This window comes from Amphiprion ocellaris, chromosome 16 (genome assembly GCF_022539595.1).
Source record: "Amphiprion ocellaris isolate individual 3 ecotype Okinawa chromosome 16, ASM2253959v1, whole genome shotgun sequence".
Lineage (NCBI taxonomy): Eukaryota > Metazoa > Chordata > Actinopteri > Pomacentridae > Amphiprion > Amphiprion ocellaris.
Window position 1 is genome coordinate 33,478,494 of NC_072781.1, and position 20,467 is coordinate 33,498,960.

At 35.9% G+C, this 20,467-nt stretch overlaps 1 protein-coding gene across 1 annotated transcript in view; it reads left to right on the plus strand.

Annotated features, from left to right (window-relative positions):
• cdh11 (cadherin 11, type 2, OB-cadherin (osteoblast)) overlaps positions 1–20,467 on the plus strand; it is a 107,353-nt gene that overhangs the window by 38,993 nt on the left and 47,893 nt on the right. Inside the window, exon 2 of the mRNA XM_023263846.3 lies at positions 18,155–18,218. The gene's annotated coding sequence lies outside the window, so the exon portion shown is untranslated. The remainder of the gene's footprint in view (positions 1–18,154; positions 18,219–20,467) is intronic.

Here is a 20,467-nt window from a genome sequence, read left to right on the forward strand (position 1 = left end):
GTCTTTTTAGATTATCCTCCAGTGTGTGTTGCTTTGCTAAGCTAGCATTGGGCACCATGACAAAGACTTTTGATGGTTAATGACCTCCAACCAAAATTCCAGTATTTAAGACAAATTAGGATCGACCTGGACAGAGTCTTATATCATAGTGACAAAATGGCCCACAGTGAACCAAATTTAGCTTTGTGGGGGTTTAGCAATCAATGGACACCATGACAAAGACTTCTGAGATGATTAATGACGTCCAACCAAAGTGTTATTTTGGACACGAGGGTTGGAAATTTTGCAAGTTTTTTTTTTTTTGCACCCCGATTTCTCAACTTTTTAGTTTTGCTGTTGTCTTGCAGAAGATTCTGCCTCCAGTGTGTGTTGCTTTGTTTAGCTAGCAATGGGCACCATGGCAAAGACTCCTGAGATGATTAATGACCTTTCATTCATGCAATATAGATTAGGATTAACTAAGACAGAATTTGTTTGGAACAGAGCTGCCTTTGAAGCCTATTTCACATGTCTGATGAATAAAACAACAACATCAACACAAGAAAAACGATTTCCAGTTGATTATTTGTTAAGTAAACTGTTCTAAATTAGCATCTTTAGCGTCCCATAACAAGTACACTGGAAAAAATGATCCTCTCAAAACAAGAAAAAAAACCTTATTTCAAGCAACTTTTACCTTGAAATAAGTAAAAAAAATCTGCCAATAGAACAAGTGAAAAATGTCTTGGTAAGATTTCTAGAAATAAGATATGATATTTAGAACATTGAGATCTTAAAATTAGCTGGGAAAACTTATTTTAAACTATATTTTACCAGGATTTTCAAGCTTAGGTGTCTTAAAATAAGCCAGACATGCTAAAAAAAAAAATAGCAGTTTTTCATTCAAAAATAGATTTTTGCTTCCATGTAACCTCCTAATTTGAGCGTTTTAACCCTCCTGCTCTCTTCATTTACGGGCACCAAAAAATATTGTTTGTCTAAAAAAAAAAAAAATCCAAAGATTCAGCAAAAACATTCCACAAATTTCAGAAATTTTGCAAAACCTTCAGGAAGAATATTCCAATAATTCCGTAAAAGTTTCCCTTAAAAATTTTACTTGAAAAAAAAAAAAAAAATCCCCCAAACTTGGCAAGAAAATTCTTGTAAATATTTTCAAAAAATGACTAAAAATCTTCCAAAAAATCCTAAAAATATCCAGTGATTCCATATATATCAGTAAAACTTATATTTTCTTAAGAACATTCACATAAAAATCAACCAAAATCCAGTGAAATTCGCTGGATTTTGGTTGATTTTTTTGTGAATGTTCTTAAAGAAACATTTTTAAAATTTCTTTTTTTTCCACCAAAAAATTTTCAAAAAATTCCCAAAAATGTTGAAAATGTGGACATCAGAAGTTTCACTGTGAAAATATTTTTTTTCCCACGTTTTCAAACTTTAAAACGGGTCAATTTTGACCTGCAGGACAACATGAGGTTTAAACTTATTTTGAGTTTTCTTGTAAAATTCAACTCAGAACAAGATAATTTCAAGATTATTTGACTTAACAAGATATTTAAGATGCATTGTCTTAAAACAAGTCCCTCCATCTGCTCAAATGTCTCTTGAAGTGGATTTATCTTAAATCAAGTGGGATGAGACATTTTGACTAAAAATAAGACAAATAGACTTGGTAGGATTTAGAGTTTTTGCAGTGTGGTGTTCTCTCTTTGTGACAAACACAGAACGGTGCTGAGGTTAAAGCTGATCAGTTTTTAAAGCCTCCTCCTGCAGATCTAAATGCAGCTGCTGCAGCCTCGCATGTTCGGCTGCTTTACCTCCAAATCAATTCCACATTGGTTCCTAGCGCGTCCTCCGGCAGAGGTCGCGACCTCTACCTGCTGACTGCGTCTCCTTTCCCAAATTAAAAGACTGCATCGCGTTACACGCTCGTGCACGAGCCGCAGGCCGAGCACACGCAGAGAAACCCGATAGGCTTTTAACATTCATTTAGCCCCGCTGGAGCTGCAGCCAGTGGATCTGATAGCACGGCCAGAACAAAACGGCTTTACATCACCACCTCCTGATAGTGCGGCGCAGGACAGGATGGAGAACGGCTAAATATAAACCCCGTAGGTTCAGAAAGCAGAGAGAACGGCTGGAGGGAGATCAGTGCTCTCAAACAGCCAGAAACATCAGATTATAGTCCAGCAACAAGACAAAAAGATACGACAATAACACAAAAATGACCTAAAAGACACAAAAATAACATAACAAGACACAAAAATGACATAAAAAGACACAATAATGAAACAAAAATGACATGGAATGACACAAAAATAACAAATAGACACAAAAATGACATAAAAAGACAAAAATGACATGGAATGGCATTGAAATGACACAAAAAAAACAAAATTACATTATTACCTTAATTAATAATTAATTTACGTTGACAGATTATTTTCCAGCAACGACACAAAAAGGATGCTAAAATAATACAAGAACGACATAAAAAGACACAAAAAATGACATAAAAAGACACAAAAATGACATAAAAAGACATACAAAATGATTGAAAGACATTAAAATGACACAAAATTGACATAAAAAGACAAAATGACATGGAAAGACATTGAAATGACACAAAAAAGCCCAGAATTACATTATTAAATTTTTTTTGTCAGTGTCTCATTTTTGTCATTTTGTATCTCATTTTTGTCATTTTGTGTTTTGCTTTATTCGTTGATTTGTGTATCATTTTTGTCGTTTTGGGTTTTTTATTTGTCTCGCTTGTGTTTTTTTGTCATTTTTTGTCGTTTATTTCCTTTTTGGCATTTTTTGTCTCATTTCTGTACATTTTTTGTTCTTTTGTAACTTTTTTGCTTTTTGTTTCTCGCTTTTGTCATTTTGTGTCTCATTTTTGGAATATCTTATCTTGTTTTTGTTGTTTTTGTCTGACTTTTGTTGTTTGTCTCAAGTTTTTGTTGTTTTGTTTCTCGTTTTTGTCCTTTTGTGTCTCGTTTTTGTTGTTTTTTGTAGTTTTGATCATAAATTGTTCTTTTGCCATTTTGTGTGTCATTTTTCAATATTTTGTCTTGTTTTTTGTGTGATTGTTGTCATTTGATCATGAAGTAAAATCCTGAGATGAGTTTGACACTCCTGATCCAGACTAGCGCTGCTCTGCTCGGTTTTTCATGTTTCTTTTTTTTGTTGCTGATTTATCAACGCCGCCGGTTTGCAGAGGATCTTAAAATAACCGTCTAAATCAGCTCGTGTACAGCTCCTCTCACATCCAGCTGCTTATTAAGTCGTGGTGTTTCCAACAGAAATCCACGCAGCGCTTTGAAGCCCTCCTCTCTCCCCAGACGCCTTTTAGAGTCGTCATTGGAGAGTGACCTGCATTATCTGCCTCTGCGCTCAGCTCCGTCTCACTGGAGATTTAGATAAGAGAGTCTGAGCTGCAGCAGAGCGGCGGCTGAATACCAAGAGGCCGAGAGCCGAGGGGAGCTCCGACGTCCAGGCCTCGTCCTGCAGAGCTCCAGTTAATCAATCTCTGTTTCAGGAGGAAGCGCCACACCCCTTACACAATATTTGTACACGCTAATCCTTTGCATCCACTTGAAATCAACTCTTTTACCATGTTAATGTGTCCATGTGGTGTTTTTTATCAGCTGGAAGATGCATCATGAGTCAAATAAGCCACAGATTGAGTATTTCCACTTTAAAACTGCACTAAAAATCTCTAAAACCCAGATTTAAAGCTTCACATGCAACAAACCTGAAGAAGAAAATAATTAAATCACAGCATTTAGCAGAACCAGGAACTGTAAAATCAGTAAAATTTACCAGATGTTCCACTTTCTGAACTACTCATCTGTTCAATGCCATTCTGTCCTGAAAAAAAAATTAAAGTTTGAAATTGCGATATTTTATCATAATTACTTGCATCGTGAGTCAAATTAGCCACAGGTTGAGTATTTTCATCTTAAAACTACAGTAAAAGTTTCCAAAACACAGATTTAAGGCTTCACACGTAACAAATGTAAAGAAAAAAATCACTAAAATTACAGCATTTATCGAAACCAGAAACTGTAAAAACAGGAAAATTCAACTGAGGTTCCACTTTCTGACAGTCTTTGAACAACTCATCTGTACTGTGCCATTCTGTCCACAAAATTATTCAAATTTAAGATTGAAATTGCGATATTTTACCAAAATTAATTTATTCTACATGTCTCAATGTTTAAAATTCATCAAAAATAAATCATTTGCTGCCACTAGATTCTGTAAAAAAAAATTTGTAGTCATCTGCGCAAAAGTGAAGCTTTCATTTCATTAATTCAGAGCGTTTTGGGATGAACTGCAGGCAGTGTTTCCACAGAGCAGAGAGGAGACGAGGATGTAAACAAATTAAAAATGTAAGAAGTAAAACATCTGTAGTATGTAGAGGAAGTGAATCATTGTTTCTCCTGTTTCCATGTTTCTGTCAGAAGACATTTCTGATTTCTCTCCACTTCTTCATGTTGTTTTGGTTCCACAGAGCTGCTGGACTTTAGATCCTTACATTTATATATTCGGGGTCTCTGTGGTCATTTAAGGAGCGTTTTTGTTCATTTGTTGTTCTGTTTTCTTGGTTCTTGGTCTGTTTTTGGAGTTTTCTCTCAGTCATGTGGTTTTTGCAGGTGTTAATGATAATTTTGCATCTATTGTGTTGGTTTGAGTCTTTTAGGTCATTTTGCGTCTATTTGTGGTAATTTTAGTTAGAAATTCAACTTTTTTCAGATTTTCCATAATTTTAAATAATTTAGAAGATGTTTCTGAGTTCTCTCTCCTTCTTCATGTTTTTCTGTTTAAATAGAACTGCACGATTTTATATATTTTCCTGTCTTTTTGCATCTTGGAGTTGAGATTTGGTGTATTTTTGTGGCCATTTTGTGTGTATTTACATCTATTCTGTGTTGGTTTTGCTGCGTTGTTGAATCATGTAGTTGTTCTTTTGACAGAAATTCAATTCACATACATAAAAAATGTCTGCAAGCTGCAAGTTTTATTCTTTATTTGAACCAAAATAATATTTTTTTCCCCTAAATACTCAAAGTCTAGACAGATACTGAATTCGGAAATGTTGATTCAAGGTTTTATTGATGTGCATAATTAGAAAAATTAACCTTTTACCCTACTTTTGAGGATTTATGCTACTTTTACTGAAACATGGTTGTTCTGTTACCACAGAGCTGAGGGATTTTAGATCTTTTACCGTCTTTTTGCATCCTATAGTTGATATTTGGCGTATTTTTGTTACCATTTTGTGTGTATTTCTGTTAATATTTTGCCTATTTTCTTGGTTCCTGGTCCCTTTTTGCAGTTTTGCACGTTTGTTCATTTTTCGTCTATTCATTGTTGTTTTTTGTCTCTTTCTGGTCATTTGCTGCATTGTTGCATCGTGTATTTTTAGACAGAAATTTAATTCACACACAAAAAATGTCTGCAAACTTTTTCCGTATTTCTGGGGGGATTTATGCAACTTTTACTGTCATACTACACAGAAACACGGTTGTTCTGTTTAAATGGAGCTGTATGTGAACCACAGTGAGGAAAAAAGACAACAGGAGTGAATAAAAACACCAGAACCTGCAGCTCGGAGCGCAGAGGGTTAAAATGTTCAGTAAATCTGCATCTTAAATCCGTCGCTTTAGCCTGGAAGTTTGTGCTTCTTCTTGGTTTGTTATTCAGTGTGTGTCCAGTTCTGTATAACACACACACACACACACACACACACACACACACACACACACAGCGTCCCTGAGGTGATGGATGAGGTGCTGATGGAAATGTCATCTGCTGCTAATACATTCATCATCGCTCATCCGGCTTCATGAATTCCTCCTTTTGGTTTTCCATCATTTTTTTCTCTTTTACTGGTTTGAATGCAGCGATTCAACAACCGAAGCTCTTTTGCTTTCTTCAGCTCCTCTGACCGGACTCAGTAATTAGCCGGCAGGACAATGAGCTCCTGTGTTTACATGAAGAAGAAGAATCTAAAGAAGGAAATGAACCAGAAAGGAGACTGCTTCTTCTGTGATTTAAAACCTAAAAATAGAATCTTTTTTTAAAAATCTTTTGCTCTAAACAACACGGAGGAGCAGGACTGTAATAGTTATTGATCCCTGTTGGTTCTTCAGCCGGTCCTCGCTGGAATTAAACGTTCTGCTGCTGTGGAGCTGTGGTTGGAAAGTGTCGGCGTCCTCCAGCTGAAGGCCTCTCTGGCTACTTAACGGGAGATAAAAAGAACATTTCTGAGTTCATATTCCAGATCTGATGACGACAGATGCAGTGGAGCTTCATGGATCTGTGATGCTGCTGATCAGACTTTTGATTTTAACCCTGGAAGACACAAATATAGAAAATAAATTAGCAGTTTATTTTATTTAATTTAAAAATTAGCAAAGAAATTATTTCATTCATATATATATATATATATATATATATATATATATATATATATATATATATATATATATATATATATATATATATATATATATATATATGTAATATTCAATTCAATTTTATTTATAAACCGCCAATTACAGGTCACTGTCTCAAGACGCTTAAAGAAACCATATGCCTGAACAGATTCTAATAAACCCAAATATTGGGAAAAAATTGCAAAGAAATTTACAAAAATGTTATTATAATTATTATAATAATTACATAATAATAATAATAATAATAATAATAATAATAATAATAATAATAATAATAAATATTATTATTTTGTAATTATTATTATTATTATTATTATTATTATTATTATTATTATTATTATTATTATTATTATTATTAATAGTGAAAAAATTGTGAAAAAAATATAAACCCAAATTTCTATATATTTCTATATAAAAAATTTGAATATATATTTATATATATATATATATGTGTGTGTGTGTGTGTGTGTGTATATGTATATATATATGTATGTATATATATATATTGTATTTCAGCAACAGTGGGTTTTACAGGGTTAAAGAGGAATATCAGTCACAATCCTTCATTTTGTATTCGTGTCCATTTGTGTGTGTGTGTGTGTGTGTGTGTGTGTGTGTGTGTGTGTGTGTGTGTGTGTGTGTGTGTGTGTGTGTGTGTGTGTGTGTGTGTGTGTGTGTGTGTGTGTGTGTGTGTGTGTGTGTGTGTGTGTTTGCATGTGTGTGTGTGTTTGTGTGCCTAAAGCAGCGTCTCATAATAACCAACTATCTAAATGAAATCATCAGAGTACAGAGGAGCTGAATATGTAGAGATCTGATTTATTTCTTCTTTTATCCTCGTCATCCAACCGACTGCTGCTTCTCCTCCGTCTGTCAGTCGACATGTCAGCTCAGATAAATCCTGGTCAGGATCTCGCGTCTCTTTTATCTCCTCTGAACCTCCTCTCAGCTTTCCTGTCTTCATGGCTGCAGATCAGGAGGTGGTTTGAGCAGTTTGCAGAATTAGTCTCATGGTTTTTATCCTTTCAGTTCATCAGATCAGAGGTTTTTCTTCAGCTTCGTATCTGTTGCATCTCTACGTGTTCGACTGCAGTCAAGACTTAAACCATCTTAATCCTTCAATTTATTCACATTTGCAACTAATACATGTTTTTTTAAAATTATAATTATTCTAGGAAATATTTTTCTTGGATGTAATTGTTCCATCAGTGCAAAAAGGTTTCAAAAATAGTCTCACAATCCACAACATTGATGCTAAAATCTTTGAAAAACTTTGAACACATTTTCTTTATTTTGTTTGGTTTAGGTCTTTTTTTTCACTTCAGTTTGTTAAAACTGATATTTTTCTTCTATAAAACTGTTGCCTCAGGATAGTTTTTGACTTTTCAATGCATATTTTTAGCAAGTTTTTCTTGTTTTTGTCAAGAAAAGATTCTTAAGAATAGTCAGAAATCCTAATGAGGGCAGTAAAGAGTTAACGGGTCGCTTTGTTGAACCCACAGCAGCTTAAAGGAGGCTTTAAAATAATTACTGATTTCAGATCATTCTATCAGACGTTTTTCTGCTACGTGCATCGTGACATTTTTAGCTCCAGCTTTTGGCCTTTATTTATTGAGGATCAGCTCCGATGTTTTACCTGATCCTGGAAGGCAGATGTTTGTGTGTGTGTTTGTGTGTTTGGTGTTTTCCTCTGAGTCCTACATGTTGTGTTTTCCTGCTTCACTCGGCCTTCAGCTTCAACCTTCACCTCCGCCTCAGAGAATCTCTCCTGACTGTAAACCAGCAGGAGTTTCTCTGATTCACATCCAGCCGGTCGTGATGCAGCGACGACAGAAACTGCAGCAGCAACAGAAAACGCGTCTCTCATTGAGTTCATCACAGCTGCTCTCAGATCAGCTTCAGGTTTCCTTCTTTTATTACTGCAGCGATAAACAGAATGAAATAACAACAATACTCAGGAATAATGAAGCAGTTTGTGCAGAAAAAAACCTGGAGGGGAGAATTAGAGATCCTCATCTTAAAGCAAACAGCAGGAGAGAAGAAAAGCTCGTAAGGATTTAGTTTAAAACACGAGCAGTTTTTCTGCAAATGAGCCTCAGTGACTTTCTCAGGTTTAGAACCAAATTAGAGGAAAAGAAAAATCAATTAACGAGCTCTGATGTGCAGCAGCATCACAGAAAACTGTAGTAAAGACTCATTTTTCCTCATATTTCTACTAAAATACAGTCTTTGGTCGACATTTCACCAACTCTAACATCAGTAGAATCTGATGTGTAGAGAGTTTTGTAAGCAATTATTTGAGTTTTTAGATATTTTGACTTGAAAACTGCCCAAAAATACATGAAATTCATCCAAAATTTCTCAAAATAAGATAAAAATGTGTCCAAAATGACTCAGAATAGTCCAAAATGACAATAATAATAAGAATTATACCTTAAAAACGATGCTTTGGTGCCTTTTGAGGATAAAAATATGAGAATTCAACGTCTGAAAACGTATTTTTGCTGCTAAATAACAAATCAGTAAAACTCTGAACAGAATCTGAGACAGATAAACAAATATATTCACATTTGCAGTCAGTGTTTTGTGTGTAAAATGTGTTTTTTCACACTTTTTGCATTACATCGTCTTAATTAGAACTTGTAATCCACAGAATGATTCATTAATTGATTTGTCGATTAACTAAAGCACTAAAAATCCAACAAAATATCCACTCGTGCTGCTGCCTTGTGATCATTCTGGGTTTATTTCTGCATAAATAAAGAACTAAGGACGACACATGAAGCTTCTCCAGCCACACGGAGACGTTTCAGCCTCATATTTCAGAGGAAGAAGTGAAAATCGTGGATCGTCTGGAGCCGTAGGAGGAGCAGGACGTCTGAGATAATAAAAGATGGAAAGATAGGTCCGCCAACATCCTGCACCTGAGTTTTATTTTAGCCTCGGCTGTGAGTCAGAGAGGAGGAGGAGGAGGAGGAAGATGCTCGCCTGCAGAGAAAACATGAGAAAGCACCAGAAATAAGTTCAAAGAGTTAAACGTGTTCTACAGGCGGCAGGTAAATTTAGCTGCGCTAGCGCTGACACACATTTACCTGCAGAAATCAGAAGCTATCCAGTAAGATTAAATTAAAAATACACTAATTATAGATAAAACTGTGATGTTCAACAGCAGAAAATAACTTTCTAATAAAAATGCAGTCATTTAATTAAATTAATTTAACACCACAGCATTTGTTTTTCTTTTTTTGGGCTTATTAATGTTTAATTAATGATATTTACACATGTAAAAGTTATGAAATTACTTATAATATCTATTAATCTTGATATATATAGAAAAATAATGATAACAGTGGCATTATAATTATAGATATTAATAATTCACATAAAAACATTTTCTGTTGTGAAAACATTCAAAGATGTTTTACATTTGACGTGTAAATTGTGTGTACTTTTTTGTAATTTTATTTACATATTAATGTTATTTTTAATTAAAAAAAATTACAATTTTTCTTTTTTATTGTTTTACACTTCTCTTTCTGTTAATTCTCACAAATTTCATTTAATTTTAAATTTTATTACCTTTTTTTTAAACAAATTTGACATTAGTACTTTGATTGACCAAAAAAAAAAAAAAAACTGAAAAATTTGGGAAATTATGCTGAATTTGCTCAAGTACTTCAAAATGTATATAATTGTACTTTTATATTAACATAATATATTAACATTAATATTAACATATCAATGTGTTTTTAAAGAAAGAAAAAACTATAAAATAAAGAAATAAAAATCAAAAAAATTCTAGATTTTTTTTACAGAGTATAGATGAAAATCAAATATAATTTTAATTTGTGTAAGAGATTTTTTTAATTGGAATGTTATCCTGTTGTCATGTATTTTTAATTTTTAGTGTAAATTCAGTTTATTCTTGTAGTTTTATTGATATTTTTGTGTATAAATGAGGAGTAAATTGTGCAAAATGACAGATAATTACTGCTGATGCTGCAGCCAGTGTGTGTGTGTCCGTGTCTGTGTGTGTGTGTGTCTGTGTGTTTGTGTGTGTGTGTGACTGTGTGTCTCTGTGTGTGTGTCTGTGTGTACCAGCTGTGCTCATCCTGAAAGCTGTTGTCTCATTCTGTCTGCCTGGTTTCACTGACAGCATCACACTCATGAACACATGTTCACATTTACAGCTCAGATTCACCAGATCTAGTCTGTCTGCGACCTCAATAAAGTTACAGCTTTATCCATAATTCTACTAAAATACAATCTTTAGTCGACATTTCACCAACCTTTGAGGCTCTAACATCAGTAGAATCTGATGTGTTAAAGTTTGACCAGACAAGGTTCCACTTTTTAGATATTTAGACTAATTGTTGATGTGAACTCATTGGTAGGAACCAGAACCTGGTGTTCATAGAGATCTAGATGTTCATAGAGGTCTAGATATTCATAGAGGTCTAGATGTTCATAGAGGTCTAGATGTTCATAGAGGTCTAGATGTTCATAAAGGTCTAGATGTTCATAGAGGTCTAGATGTTGGTGTTCATAGAGGTCTAGATGTTCATAGAGGTCTAGATGTTCATAGAGGTCTAGATGTTCATAGAGGTCTAGATGTTGGTGTTCATAGAGGTCTAGGTGTTCATAGAGGTGTAGATGTTTGTAGAGGTGTAGATGTTCATAGAGGTCTAGATGTTGGTGTTCATAGAGGTCTAGATGTTCATAGAGGTCTAGGTGTTCATAGAGGTCTAGGTGTTCATAGAGGTCTAGGTGTTCATAGAGGTCTAGATGTTCATAGAGGTCTAGGTGTTCATAGAGGTCTAGATGTTCATAGAGGTCTAGATGTTCATAGAGGTCTAGATGTTCATAGAGGTCTAGATGTTGGTGTTCATAGAGGTCTAGATGTTCATAGAGGTCTAGATGTTCATAGAGGTCTAGATGTTCATAGAGGTCTAGATGTTCATAGAGGTCTAGGTGTTCATAGAGGTCTAGATGTTCATAGAGGTCTAGATGTTCATAGAGGTCTAGATGTTGGTGTTCATAGAGGTCTAGGTGTTCATAGAGGTCTAGATGTTCATAGAGGTCTAGATGTTCATAGAGGTCTAGATGTTGGTGTTCATAGAGGTCTAGGTGTTCATAGAGATCTAGGTGTTCATAGAGGTGTAGATGTTCGTAGAGGTCTAGATGTTGGTGTTCATAGAGGTCTAGATGTTGGTGTTCATAGAGGTCTAGATGTTCATAGAGGTCTAGATGTTCATAGAAGTCTAGATGTTCATAGAGGTCTAGATGTTCATAGAGGTCTAGGTGTTCATAGAGGTCTAGGTGTTCATAGAGGTCTAGATGTTCATAGAGGTCTAGGTGTTCATAGAGGTCTAGGTGTTCATAGAGATCTAGGTGTTCATAGAGGTCTAGGTGTTCATAGAGGTCTAGGTGTTCATAGAGGTCTAGATGTTGGTGTTCATAGAGGTCTAGATGTTGGTGTTCATAGAGGTCTAGATGTTCATAGAGGTCTAGGTGTTCATAGAGGTCTAGGTGTTCATAGAGGTCTAGGTGTTCATAGAGGTCTAGGTGTTCATAGAGGTCTAGATGTTCATAGAGGTCTAGGTGTTCATAGAGGTCTAGATGTTCATAGAGGTCTAGATGTTCATAGAGGTCTAGATGTTGGTGTTCATAGAGGTCTAGATGTTCATAGAGGTCTAGATGTTCATAGAGGTCTAGATGTTCATAGAGGTCTAGATGTTCATAGAGGTCTAGGTGTTCATAGAGGTCTAGATGTTGGTGTTCATAGAGGTCTAGATGTTGGTGTTCATAGAGGTCTAGATGTTGGTGTTCATAGAGGTCTAGGTGTTCATAGAGGTCTAGGTGTTCATAGAGGTCTAGGTGTTCATAGAGGTCTAGGTGTTCATAGAGGTCTAGATGTTCATAGAGGTCTAGGTGTTCATAGAGGTCTAGATGTTCATAGAGGTCTAGATGTTCATAGAGGTCTAGATGTTGGTGTTCATAGAGGTCTAGATGTTCATAGAGGTCTAGATGTTCATAGAGGTCTAGATGTTCATAGAGGTCTAGATGTTCATAGAGGTCTAGATGTTCATAGAGGTCTAGATGTGCAGAGCTGCTCTAACATCAGTAGAATCTGATATATTGAAAGTTTTGTCAGCAAACATTCCAGTTTTTTGCTATTTTGACTTGAAAATTGTCCTAAACGACACAAAACTTGTTCAAAATGACTCAAAATTTGATCAAAATTAGCTAAAAATGTGTCCAAAATGCCACTAATGAAGCAGGATTGGACCTTGAAGATGGATTCTTGGCTGTTTTCTGAGGGTCGCTGCTGCACCAAAGGTAGATTATGATGTATCGGCTGCAGTCTGGAGTCACGGCCTCCTTCCTGTGAAGACTTTCCACCAAAAAGTTTCTCAGACGTGGTCAGAAGTGTCTCCAGACGAAGCCGAGTTTCCCATGTAGAGGCCATCAGATCTGCAGAAAACGGCCGGATGAATCCCAGCGTCTTGTTTGAGGAGCCAGATGAGACTCCAGATTTTAATCTGTGTTTGGATGCGGCTCAGCTCCAGGACTGTAATCAGAATAATTATTCTGGTCGGCCTCCAGCTCCAGCCTTTTAGCTAATGACTCCATCCAAGCTGTGGGTTTGCCTCTGCACATGTGTGTTCGTTCCAGCCTGTTTACGCCGTTTAGAAAGTGTTTGAGCAACTTTCTCACTATTCTGTGTCCTTAAATCAGCCCCAGCCACCATTCTGATTCAGAAATATTCACACTCACACATCAAATATTTAGTATTTTTTTTAGGAATACAACAACAACAACCACATAAAAGAGAGGGAAGCAGCTAAACTCTGCAGCAGACTTCACTCTTTTATCTGGTTGTTGTTGTTGTTGTGAGAGCTGCGTCACAAATGAACCAAACTTACAATTTAAAATCACTTTTAAATGATTTTTTAAAAGAAAAATGAACAGTTGGTTTGAATCTCTACACTGTAAAAGAAACCAATATATTCAGTTTGGTTTTTTTTTTTTAATAAATAAACAAAATAATCAAAAATTCCATAATTTCAGTATTTTTTTCCCTTTTTTCCCTTTTTATTTAGAAGATTAAGCTATTCAACCTTGTGAATATTTTTATCTAAAATTATCTATAATTTCTGAGAATTAACAGATAAAAATCTGTACTTCAGCAATAAATAACAATTGATCGTCGTAATTGTCCAAAACTATCATAAACCAAAATATGTTCACAAGAATTTTAGGGGGAAAAAAAAGAATTAACAAACTTGAAGTCAGTATTTTAATCAACTAAATAAAGTCAGAATTTGCAAAATTACTCTAAATTCATAAAAGCATAAAATAAATTAATAAATATACTAAATACAGCAGGATTTTAAAAATGCAGTTACACATTTATAGACGTCTTTTACTTTGAAAAAAATGTATTATCTTCCCATAAAACCCCTTCACAGTCAGAGGTTTTTAGTGTCATTTTAAATTTTGATCTCAGACAACAACAGAAACGTTCCCTTCAAAAGCTGCAGTTTTTCTGGTTTAGCTGCAGAATATTTCCTCCATCAGAAGCAGTGAAAGCTCCAGTCTGATGAACTCTCCTCGTATCATCTCCTGATTCTTATTTACGGCTGGAATAAAGAGTCGTCGTGTTTACCGTCTCCAGAAGTGAGCGTAATTCATCAGCGACGGTCGATGCAGAACGCTATCAGCTACATGGACACAGCAGAGACGATCAATAAGACTTCATTCATGCTTTTCACATTTCTGATCCCATCGACAGCAGAAACCATAATGTCAAACTTGCTTTAATTTCTGAGACGACGTCTTTGTCTGCAGACTCAGGATCAGAGCAGCTTAGATCCTGCAGACTAAAGACCACAAACTGAGACTGAAAGCAGCCAATCAGACAAACCTGGAAACGTTTTTCCATAAAAAGCTGGCGAACGCACAAAACGCCTCATTTTACAAAAGCAGTTGACGTGTTCTTCGTAGATCTTTACGACAAAATCACAGATCTTCAGTGAAACTCAGAATTTTCGGTGTGAAAGTTGCTGCTTGGAGCTTCTTCTTGTTTTTGTTTCCCAAAGCAAAGAGGAGTCAAAGGAGAACGGATCAAGTTGATGTCTGGGATGTTCTGAGCTGCGTTCACAAGTTGTTTTGGTCCGAAAACTGTTGCAAAATCAGGTTCTAAAGACGTACGAACAACAGCAACCTAATAGGCCAGAACGTACCGGCTAATAGACAGCTTTCATGAACGTCTTCTTTGTAAAATCTTTAGTGAAATTTGTAGTTTGAAAGTTGCTGCTTGGAGGAAACAGTCGGTGCCTCGGTCAGGTTGATGTCTGGGATGTTGTTTAGATCCTAAAACTGTTGCAAAATCAGATTTTAAAGATGAACACAAACCCTCTTCTGGTCATTTTTCTTCGTCTACACTCTCTAACTACCTGCAGACAATTCTTGGAAACTTTTCCAGAAGAATCAACCAAACAGGGAAGAACATCTCCGTTAAACATCTGATTGTGTTGACGTGTTTCGCTGTAGGTCACTGAGAGAATCAAGCACCATCTAAAGCTGATCATCTCCACATTGGAAGCTGCTGCTCAGAGGTTGTTGTTTTTACCAAGCAGAGGGAGTTTGAGACGTGGAACGGATCAGTTTATCAGTCAGATCAGTGTCTAGGATTTCCTGAGCTCCGTTCATAAGTTGTTTTAGTCCTAAAACTGTTGTTGAATCAGATTTAGTGGTTAAAAAAGCAAAACAAAGCTTCTCTCTGCCATTTTTCTTTGTCTTTTTTCACCATGCTTGAAAAGTTTTTTCACAAGATGCAGGCAAATGCAGAAACAATGCCTGTTAAACTACAAATTTACAAAAGAATCCAGCAAATCTTCAGTAAAAATTATTTTCAGAGCATTTACAGATTGTTTTTGTCCCGAAACTAAAGTAAAATTAGATTTAACAGTTCAAAAAGCAAAACAAAGCTTCTGTCTACCATTTTTTTTTGTATTTTTTTCCCATGCTTGAAAACTTTTCTCATACAAAGCAGGCAAACACACATTTACAATCTAAATCTTCAGTAAAACTTGTCATTTTCATTGCATTTACAGATTGTTTTTGTCCTGAAACTGCAGTAAAATCAGATAGAAATGGACATTTGAGCTGTACAAACGTTCTCTTTGTCCACTCTCGCTAGCTTCCTGTATTACACGAGGAAAAACTACACTCTGACATGGAATTTTTCAAAAACTGTGCTGGTTTTCTGTTCCGATAAGCAGAATATGATGCAGTTTGATGCAGACCAAGGAAAAAAATACCTTTCATGTGATGTAAATAACAGCTATACAAAATAAACATTTCAAAATAAAAGGCAAAATGCAACTTTTCGTCCATCAGACTGGACGCTATGTTTTAGTGGACACCAATGAAGCACGGCGGTGGCGGCATCATGATGTGAAGCACGGCGGTGGCGGCAAGACATAACATGATAAAAACGACACAAACTGACACAAAAGAGACACAAAATGCCAAAAAAGAGACACAAAAGTACAAAAATGTGACACAAAACAACCAAAAAGTCACACAAAACTATGTAAACGAGACACAAATTGGCAAAAACAAGAAACAGAAGTACAAAAAATTTGATGAAAACAGTAGAAAACAACATAAAATGACACAAACGAGACAGAATGCCAAAAAAGAGACACAAAAGGACAAAATGATGCAAAATGATATGAATGAGATAAGACAAGGATAAAGGTGGTTTTTGGCCTTTTGATATTTCCTCACCTCGTCACTCTGTGTTCCTCCACGGTTACTGGATGTTTTCAGCCTCGCTCTGTTCGCAGACTTGCCTCGGCCTCGGGCTCGGCTCGGCTCGGCCTCGGCTCGGCTCGGCTCGGCAGCTCCGAGCTACTCCTTAGGGACCGGCCGGTTAAGCAGCTGCTCCTGGCTGCTGGTCGCTGATGCAGCTCAGCTCAGATAACACCTTGGGTGATCTGGGATGCAATAAAGGAAGCGGTAAAGTCCAGTCGTCATCCTGCTGCCTGCTAGCTCAGACAGAACTTCTACAACCCATCATTTATTAAGTTCTATGTGACACAATCTGGATATTTAATGCTCAGAGTTAGTAGTTTGGGTTTTAAAGAGGCAACGACAGAACTGTGAAAAGAGTTGATGGAGGTTTTGTTTTTTCCTGTTTCATTTTTCAATCTGAAGTCCTGCAGCTCTGTGGAACTAAAACAACTTGAAGAAGGAGAGAAAACTCAGAGATGACGTCTGTGCAGAAAAACACACTGAGAATGACAGAAAAGGGTTAGGGTTAGACCTGAAAAAGACAAAAACCAACACAAAATAGATGCAAAATGAACATTTACACATGCAAAAACTACCTCACAGAGAAAACTCCATAAAGAGACAGAAATTTAACCAAATTAAACTGAAAATTTACACATACAGAGGCACCAAACATCAAATACAAGATGCAAAAAGACAGTAAAGAGTATAAGAAGTTGAATTTTGTGAATTATGTATTTTAAGAAGTGAGAAAGAAACGATTTAGATCGTCTTGCCAACAGTTTTGCTAAAAAGTCCCTGAATTTTTGTGAAATGACTGTTGGCTACAGAATCATCACTTAAAGCTTCTGAGATGTGATGAAAAATGCAATTTTTTTTGTTTTTTACAGAAACCAGTTGCTGCAAACAGTTTAGTTTGGGCTAATTTTTAAAATGAGACGTGTAGAATAAAATGATTTTGATGAAATATGATTTAAAGGTTGGATCTGGACGATTTTTTTTAACAGTTTGCTTGAAATTCTCAGAATTTTTGTGAAATGACTCCTGGTTGCAGAATCATCACTTCTAACTTGTGACTTTAAGTGTTCAATTTTTTTCTTTTTACAGAAAGTAGTTCATACAAATGCTTTATTTTTGGTGATTTTTCAAATCGAGACGTGTAGAATGAAGTGATTTAAGTAAAATATCACAGTTTTCGACTCCGATTTGGATGATTGGATGATATTGGTTGAATTTTTGATGCATCGCTGCCAGTCGCAGTTGAACTTCCTGAAGCTTTTATGTTGTGTTGAAAACTACATAATTTTTTTATTTTTAAAAAAAATCACGCTTTATATTGTTTGAGTTTTTAAACGAGCCCTTTAGGATGAAGTGATTTAGATGAAATATCACGACTTTCAGCTCAGATTCAGATGTTGAGAATCACAAACCAGCTGCAGTTTGTTGAGTTTGGAGTTGATCTGAGTAAAAACTCAAACGAAACGACCTTCTCCTCGTTGCTCCGTCCTGCGTGTCGCTGCTGTTCTGATGGAAATAAAAACGTGTGAAGCTCTGTGCAGCTGGAACCGTCAGCCGTCTGATTTAATGGACTCAAACCAGCTCCTAAATTCATTATCAGAGTTTCAGAAAGCATCTGACAGCGTTCTGTGTGTCTGGAGGTTACAGGAGGAAGTTTAAATTTGCATAAGAGACCGAAAACATTTGAAATGTTGGAGTGGAACAGTTTGGGTTTATCTGCTTGTTTCTGAGCGTCCTCAGTGATTACATGACGGCTAATTAATTAACAGCCGTCTAATTACAGCTTTGTTGTGTAATGTGTGATTCCTCTTCAAAAAACTGCTTCTTACATGTAATTAATGTTCGTTTCTCTCTCTCTGTTTCAGGCCAATCTGTGTCGCCCTGCAGGAAGTGAAACCTTCAGAATAAAAGCCCAGTGATGAGCTAAAGGTGAGTTCTGACATGTTTTCTGACTATTTCTGTGCATTTAGCGTCCTGCTAACTTTTCTCTTTTTGTGACCTCTGTTCTTAACCTTAAAATGACTCATGTTTGTTTAGTGCCTGTTCGCCTGCAGCAGCTCGTTAGAGAGGACCTATAAAGACATTTAACTACAAAAGTTATGTGCAAAACAACGAAAGCAATGCAAAATGACACAGACAACACATAAAACGCCATAAAGGAGACACAAAAGAACAACAAAAAAAATGTGAAACGACACAAAGAAGACCTAACATGATAAAAATGACACAAAATGACTGACAGGACAGAAAATGCCAAAAAACAGACACAAAAGGACAAAAATGTCACACAAAACAACCAAAAAGACACATAAAACCACATGAAGGAGACACAAAACTCCAAAGAATAGATGCATTTGTTGTGTTGTTGTTGTCTAATTGTTGGAGGACTTGTAAACATTCCCATCCGTCCTGATCTGTTGTTGTTGTTGTTGTTGTTGTTGTCGTCTAATTATTACAGAACTTGTAAACATTCCTACCCGTCCTGATCTGTTGTTGTTGTTGTTGTTGTAGTCTAATTATTACAGAACTTGTAAACATTCCCACCCGTCCTGATCTGTTGTTGTTGTTGTTGTTGTTGTTGTTGTTGTCTAATTATTACAGAACTTGTAAACATTCCCACCCGTCCTGATCCGGCGGCTCTCGAAGCGTTCGTCCTTCAGCCTCGTCTTCAAGAGCCGCCGTATCTCCGACCTCACATCTCTCACTCAGCGTTTCTCTGTTCGCCCCGAAAAAAGGAAGAGAAAAGAAAAAGTTGAATAGATTAAAGGCAGATCTAATCGATCCCAGAGCGCTTATCTGCGGCTGGCAGGCTGACGAGCCGATTTCAGAACGTAATCCTTCAACTGCAGAGTGATAAAGACAAATAGATGGAGAGACTGAGAGACAAGGAGAAAAGAAAAGAGCAGCTGGGAGGAGGATTCATTCACAGACTTTAAAAACACAATCATTACTGCTGAAACCCACTCATGACTCAGGATCGTGCTCTTATGAAGGAGTTATTCTCACTGCTGAGATCAATATAAACTGATTTAATGATTGAAATTAACCTTTAAACCTGAAATTATTTTGAAAGACATAATTTTTCTGCATCAGTTTAATATTAGTAAATTAAATTCATAATTCTTCATCAGTTGATCAAAAACTGTATTTAAGTCGAGGTGATTTCATGCATTTGGTTTGAAAAGGTATAAACCAAATTTCTTCACAGATAGAACAGAAAGCAGAGACACAAAATGACACAAAGAAGACATAAAATGATAAAAACGACACAAAATGACATAAACGAGACATAAAATGCCATAAAGGAGACACAAAAGAAAAAAAAAGTGATGCAAAACGACACACAAAAGTACACAAAATTAGATGCTAAACAGCAAAAACACAAAATGACACAGACGAGACATAAAATGCCAAAAAAAGACACAAAAGCACAAAAATGTAACAAAACAGTACAAAACGAGGCACAATGACACATGCAAGATACAACAGAAAGACACAAAGACACAAAAGAACAAAAAAAAGAGACACAAAATGACATAACCATAACATGACAACAACAATCGCAAAATGAGAGAACGGAGACCTAACAAGACAAAAAGGACAAAAATGTGACACAAAACAACAAAACTGAGACACAAAATGGCACAAAAACCAAACTACAAAATGATGTAAAATGATACGAATGAGACATGAAAGGACAAAAATTTGATTCAAAACAACACAAAACCATGTGTGACGCACAAAACCACACGAACAGGACGGAAACTGACAAAACCAAGACACAAAACTACAAAAATTGAAGCAAATGAGCAAAACCAACGCAAAATGACATGAACAACACAAAAAAAAAACAGAGGAGACACGAAAGGACAGAAAAGAGACGCAAACTGACAAAAATGTGACACAAAACAACCAAAAAAACACACGAAACTATGCAAAAAAGACACAGTGATAAAAACAAGAAACAAAACTAAAAAAAGTTGATGCAAAACAACAAAAAAACACAAAATGACACGAATGAGACACCAAATGCCATAAAGGAGAGACAAAAGGACAAAAATGTGACATAAAAAACCCCAAAAAGATGCACAAAACCACCACCAAGACACAAAATGACAAAAGCAAGAAACGGAAGTACGAAAATTAGATGTAAAACAACAAAAACAAGACACAACATG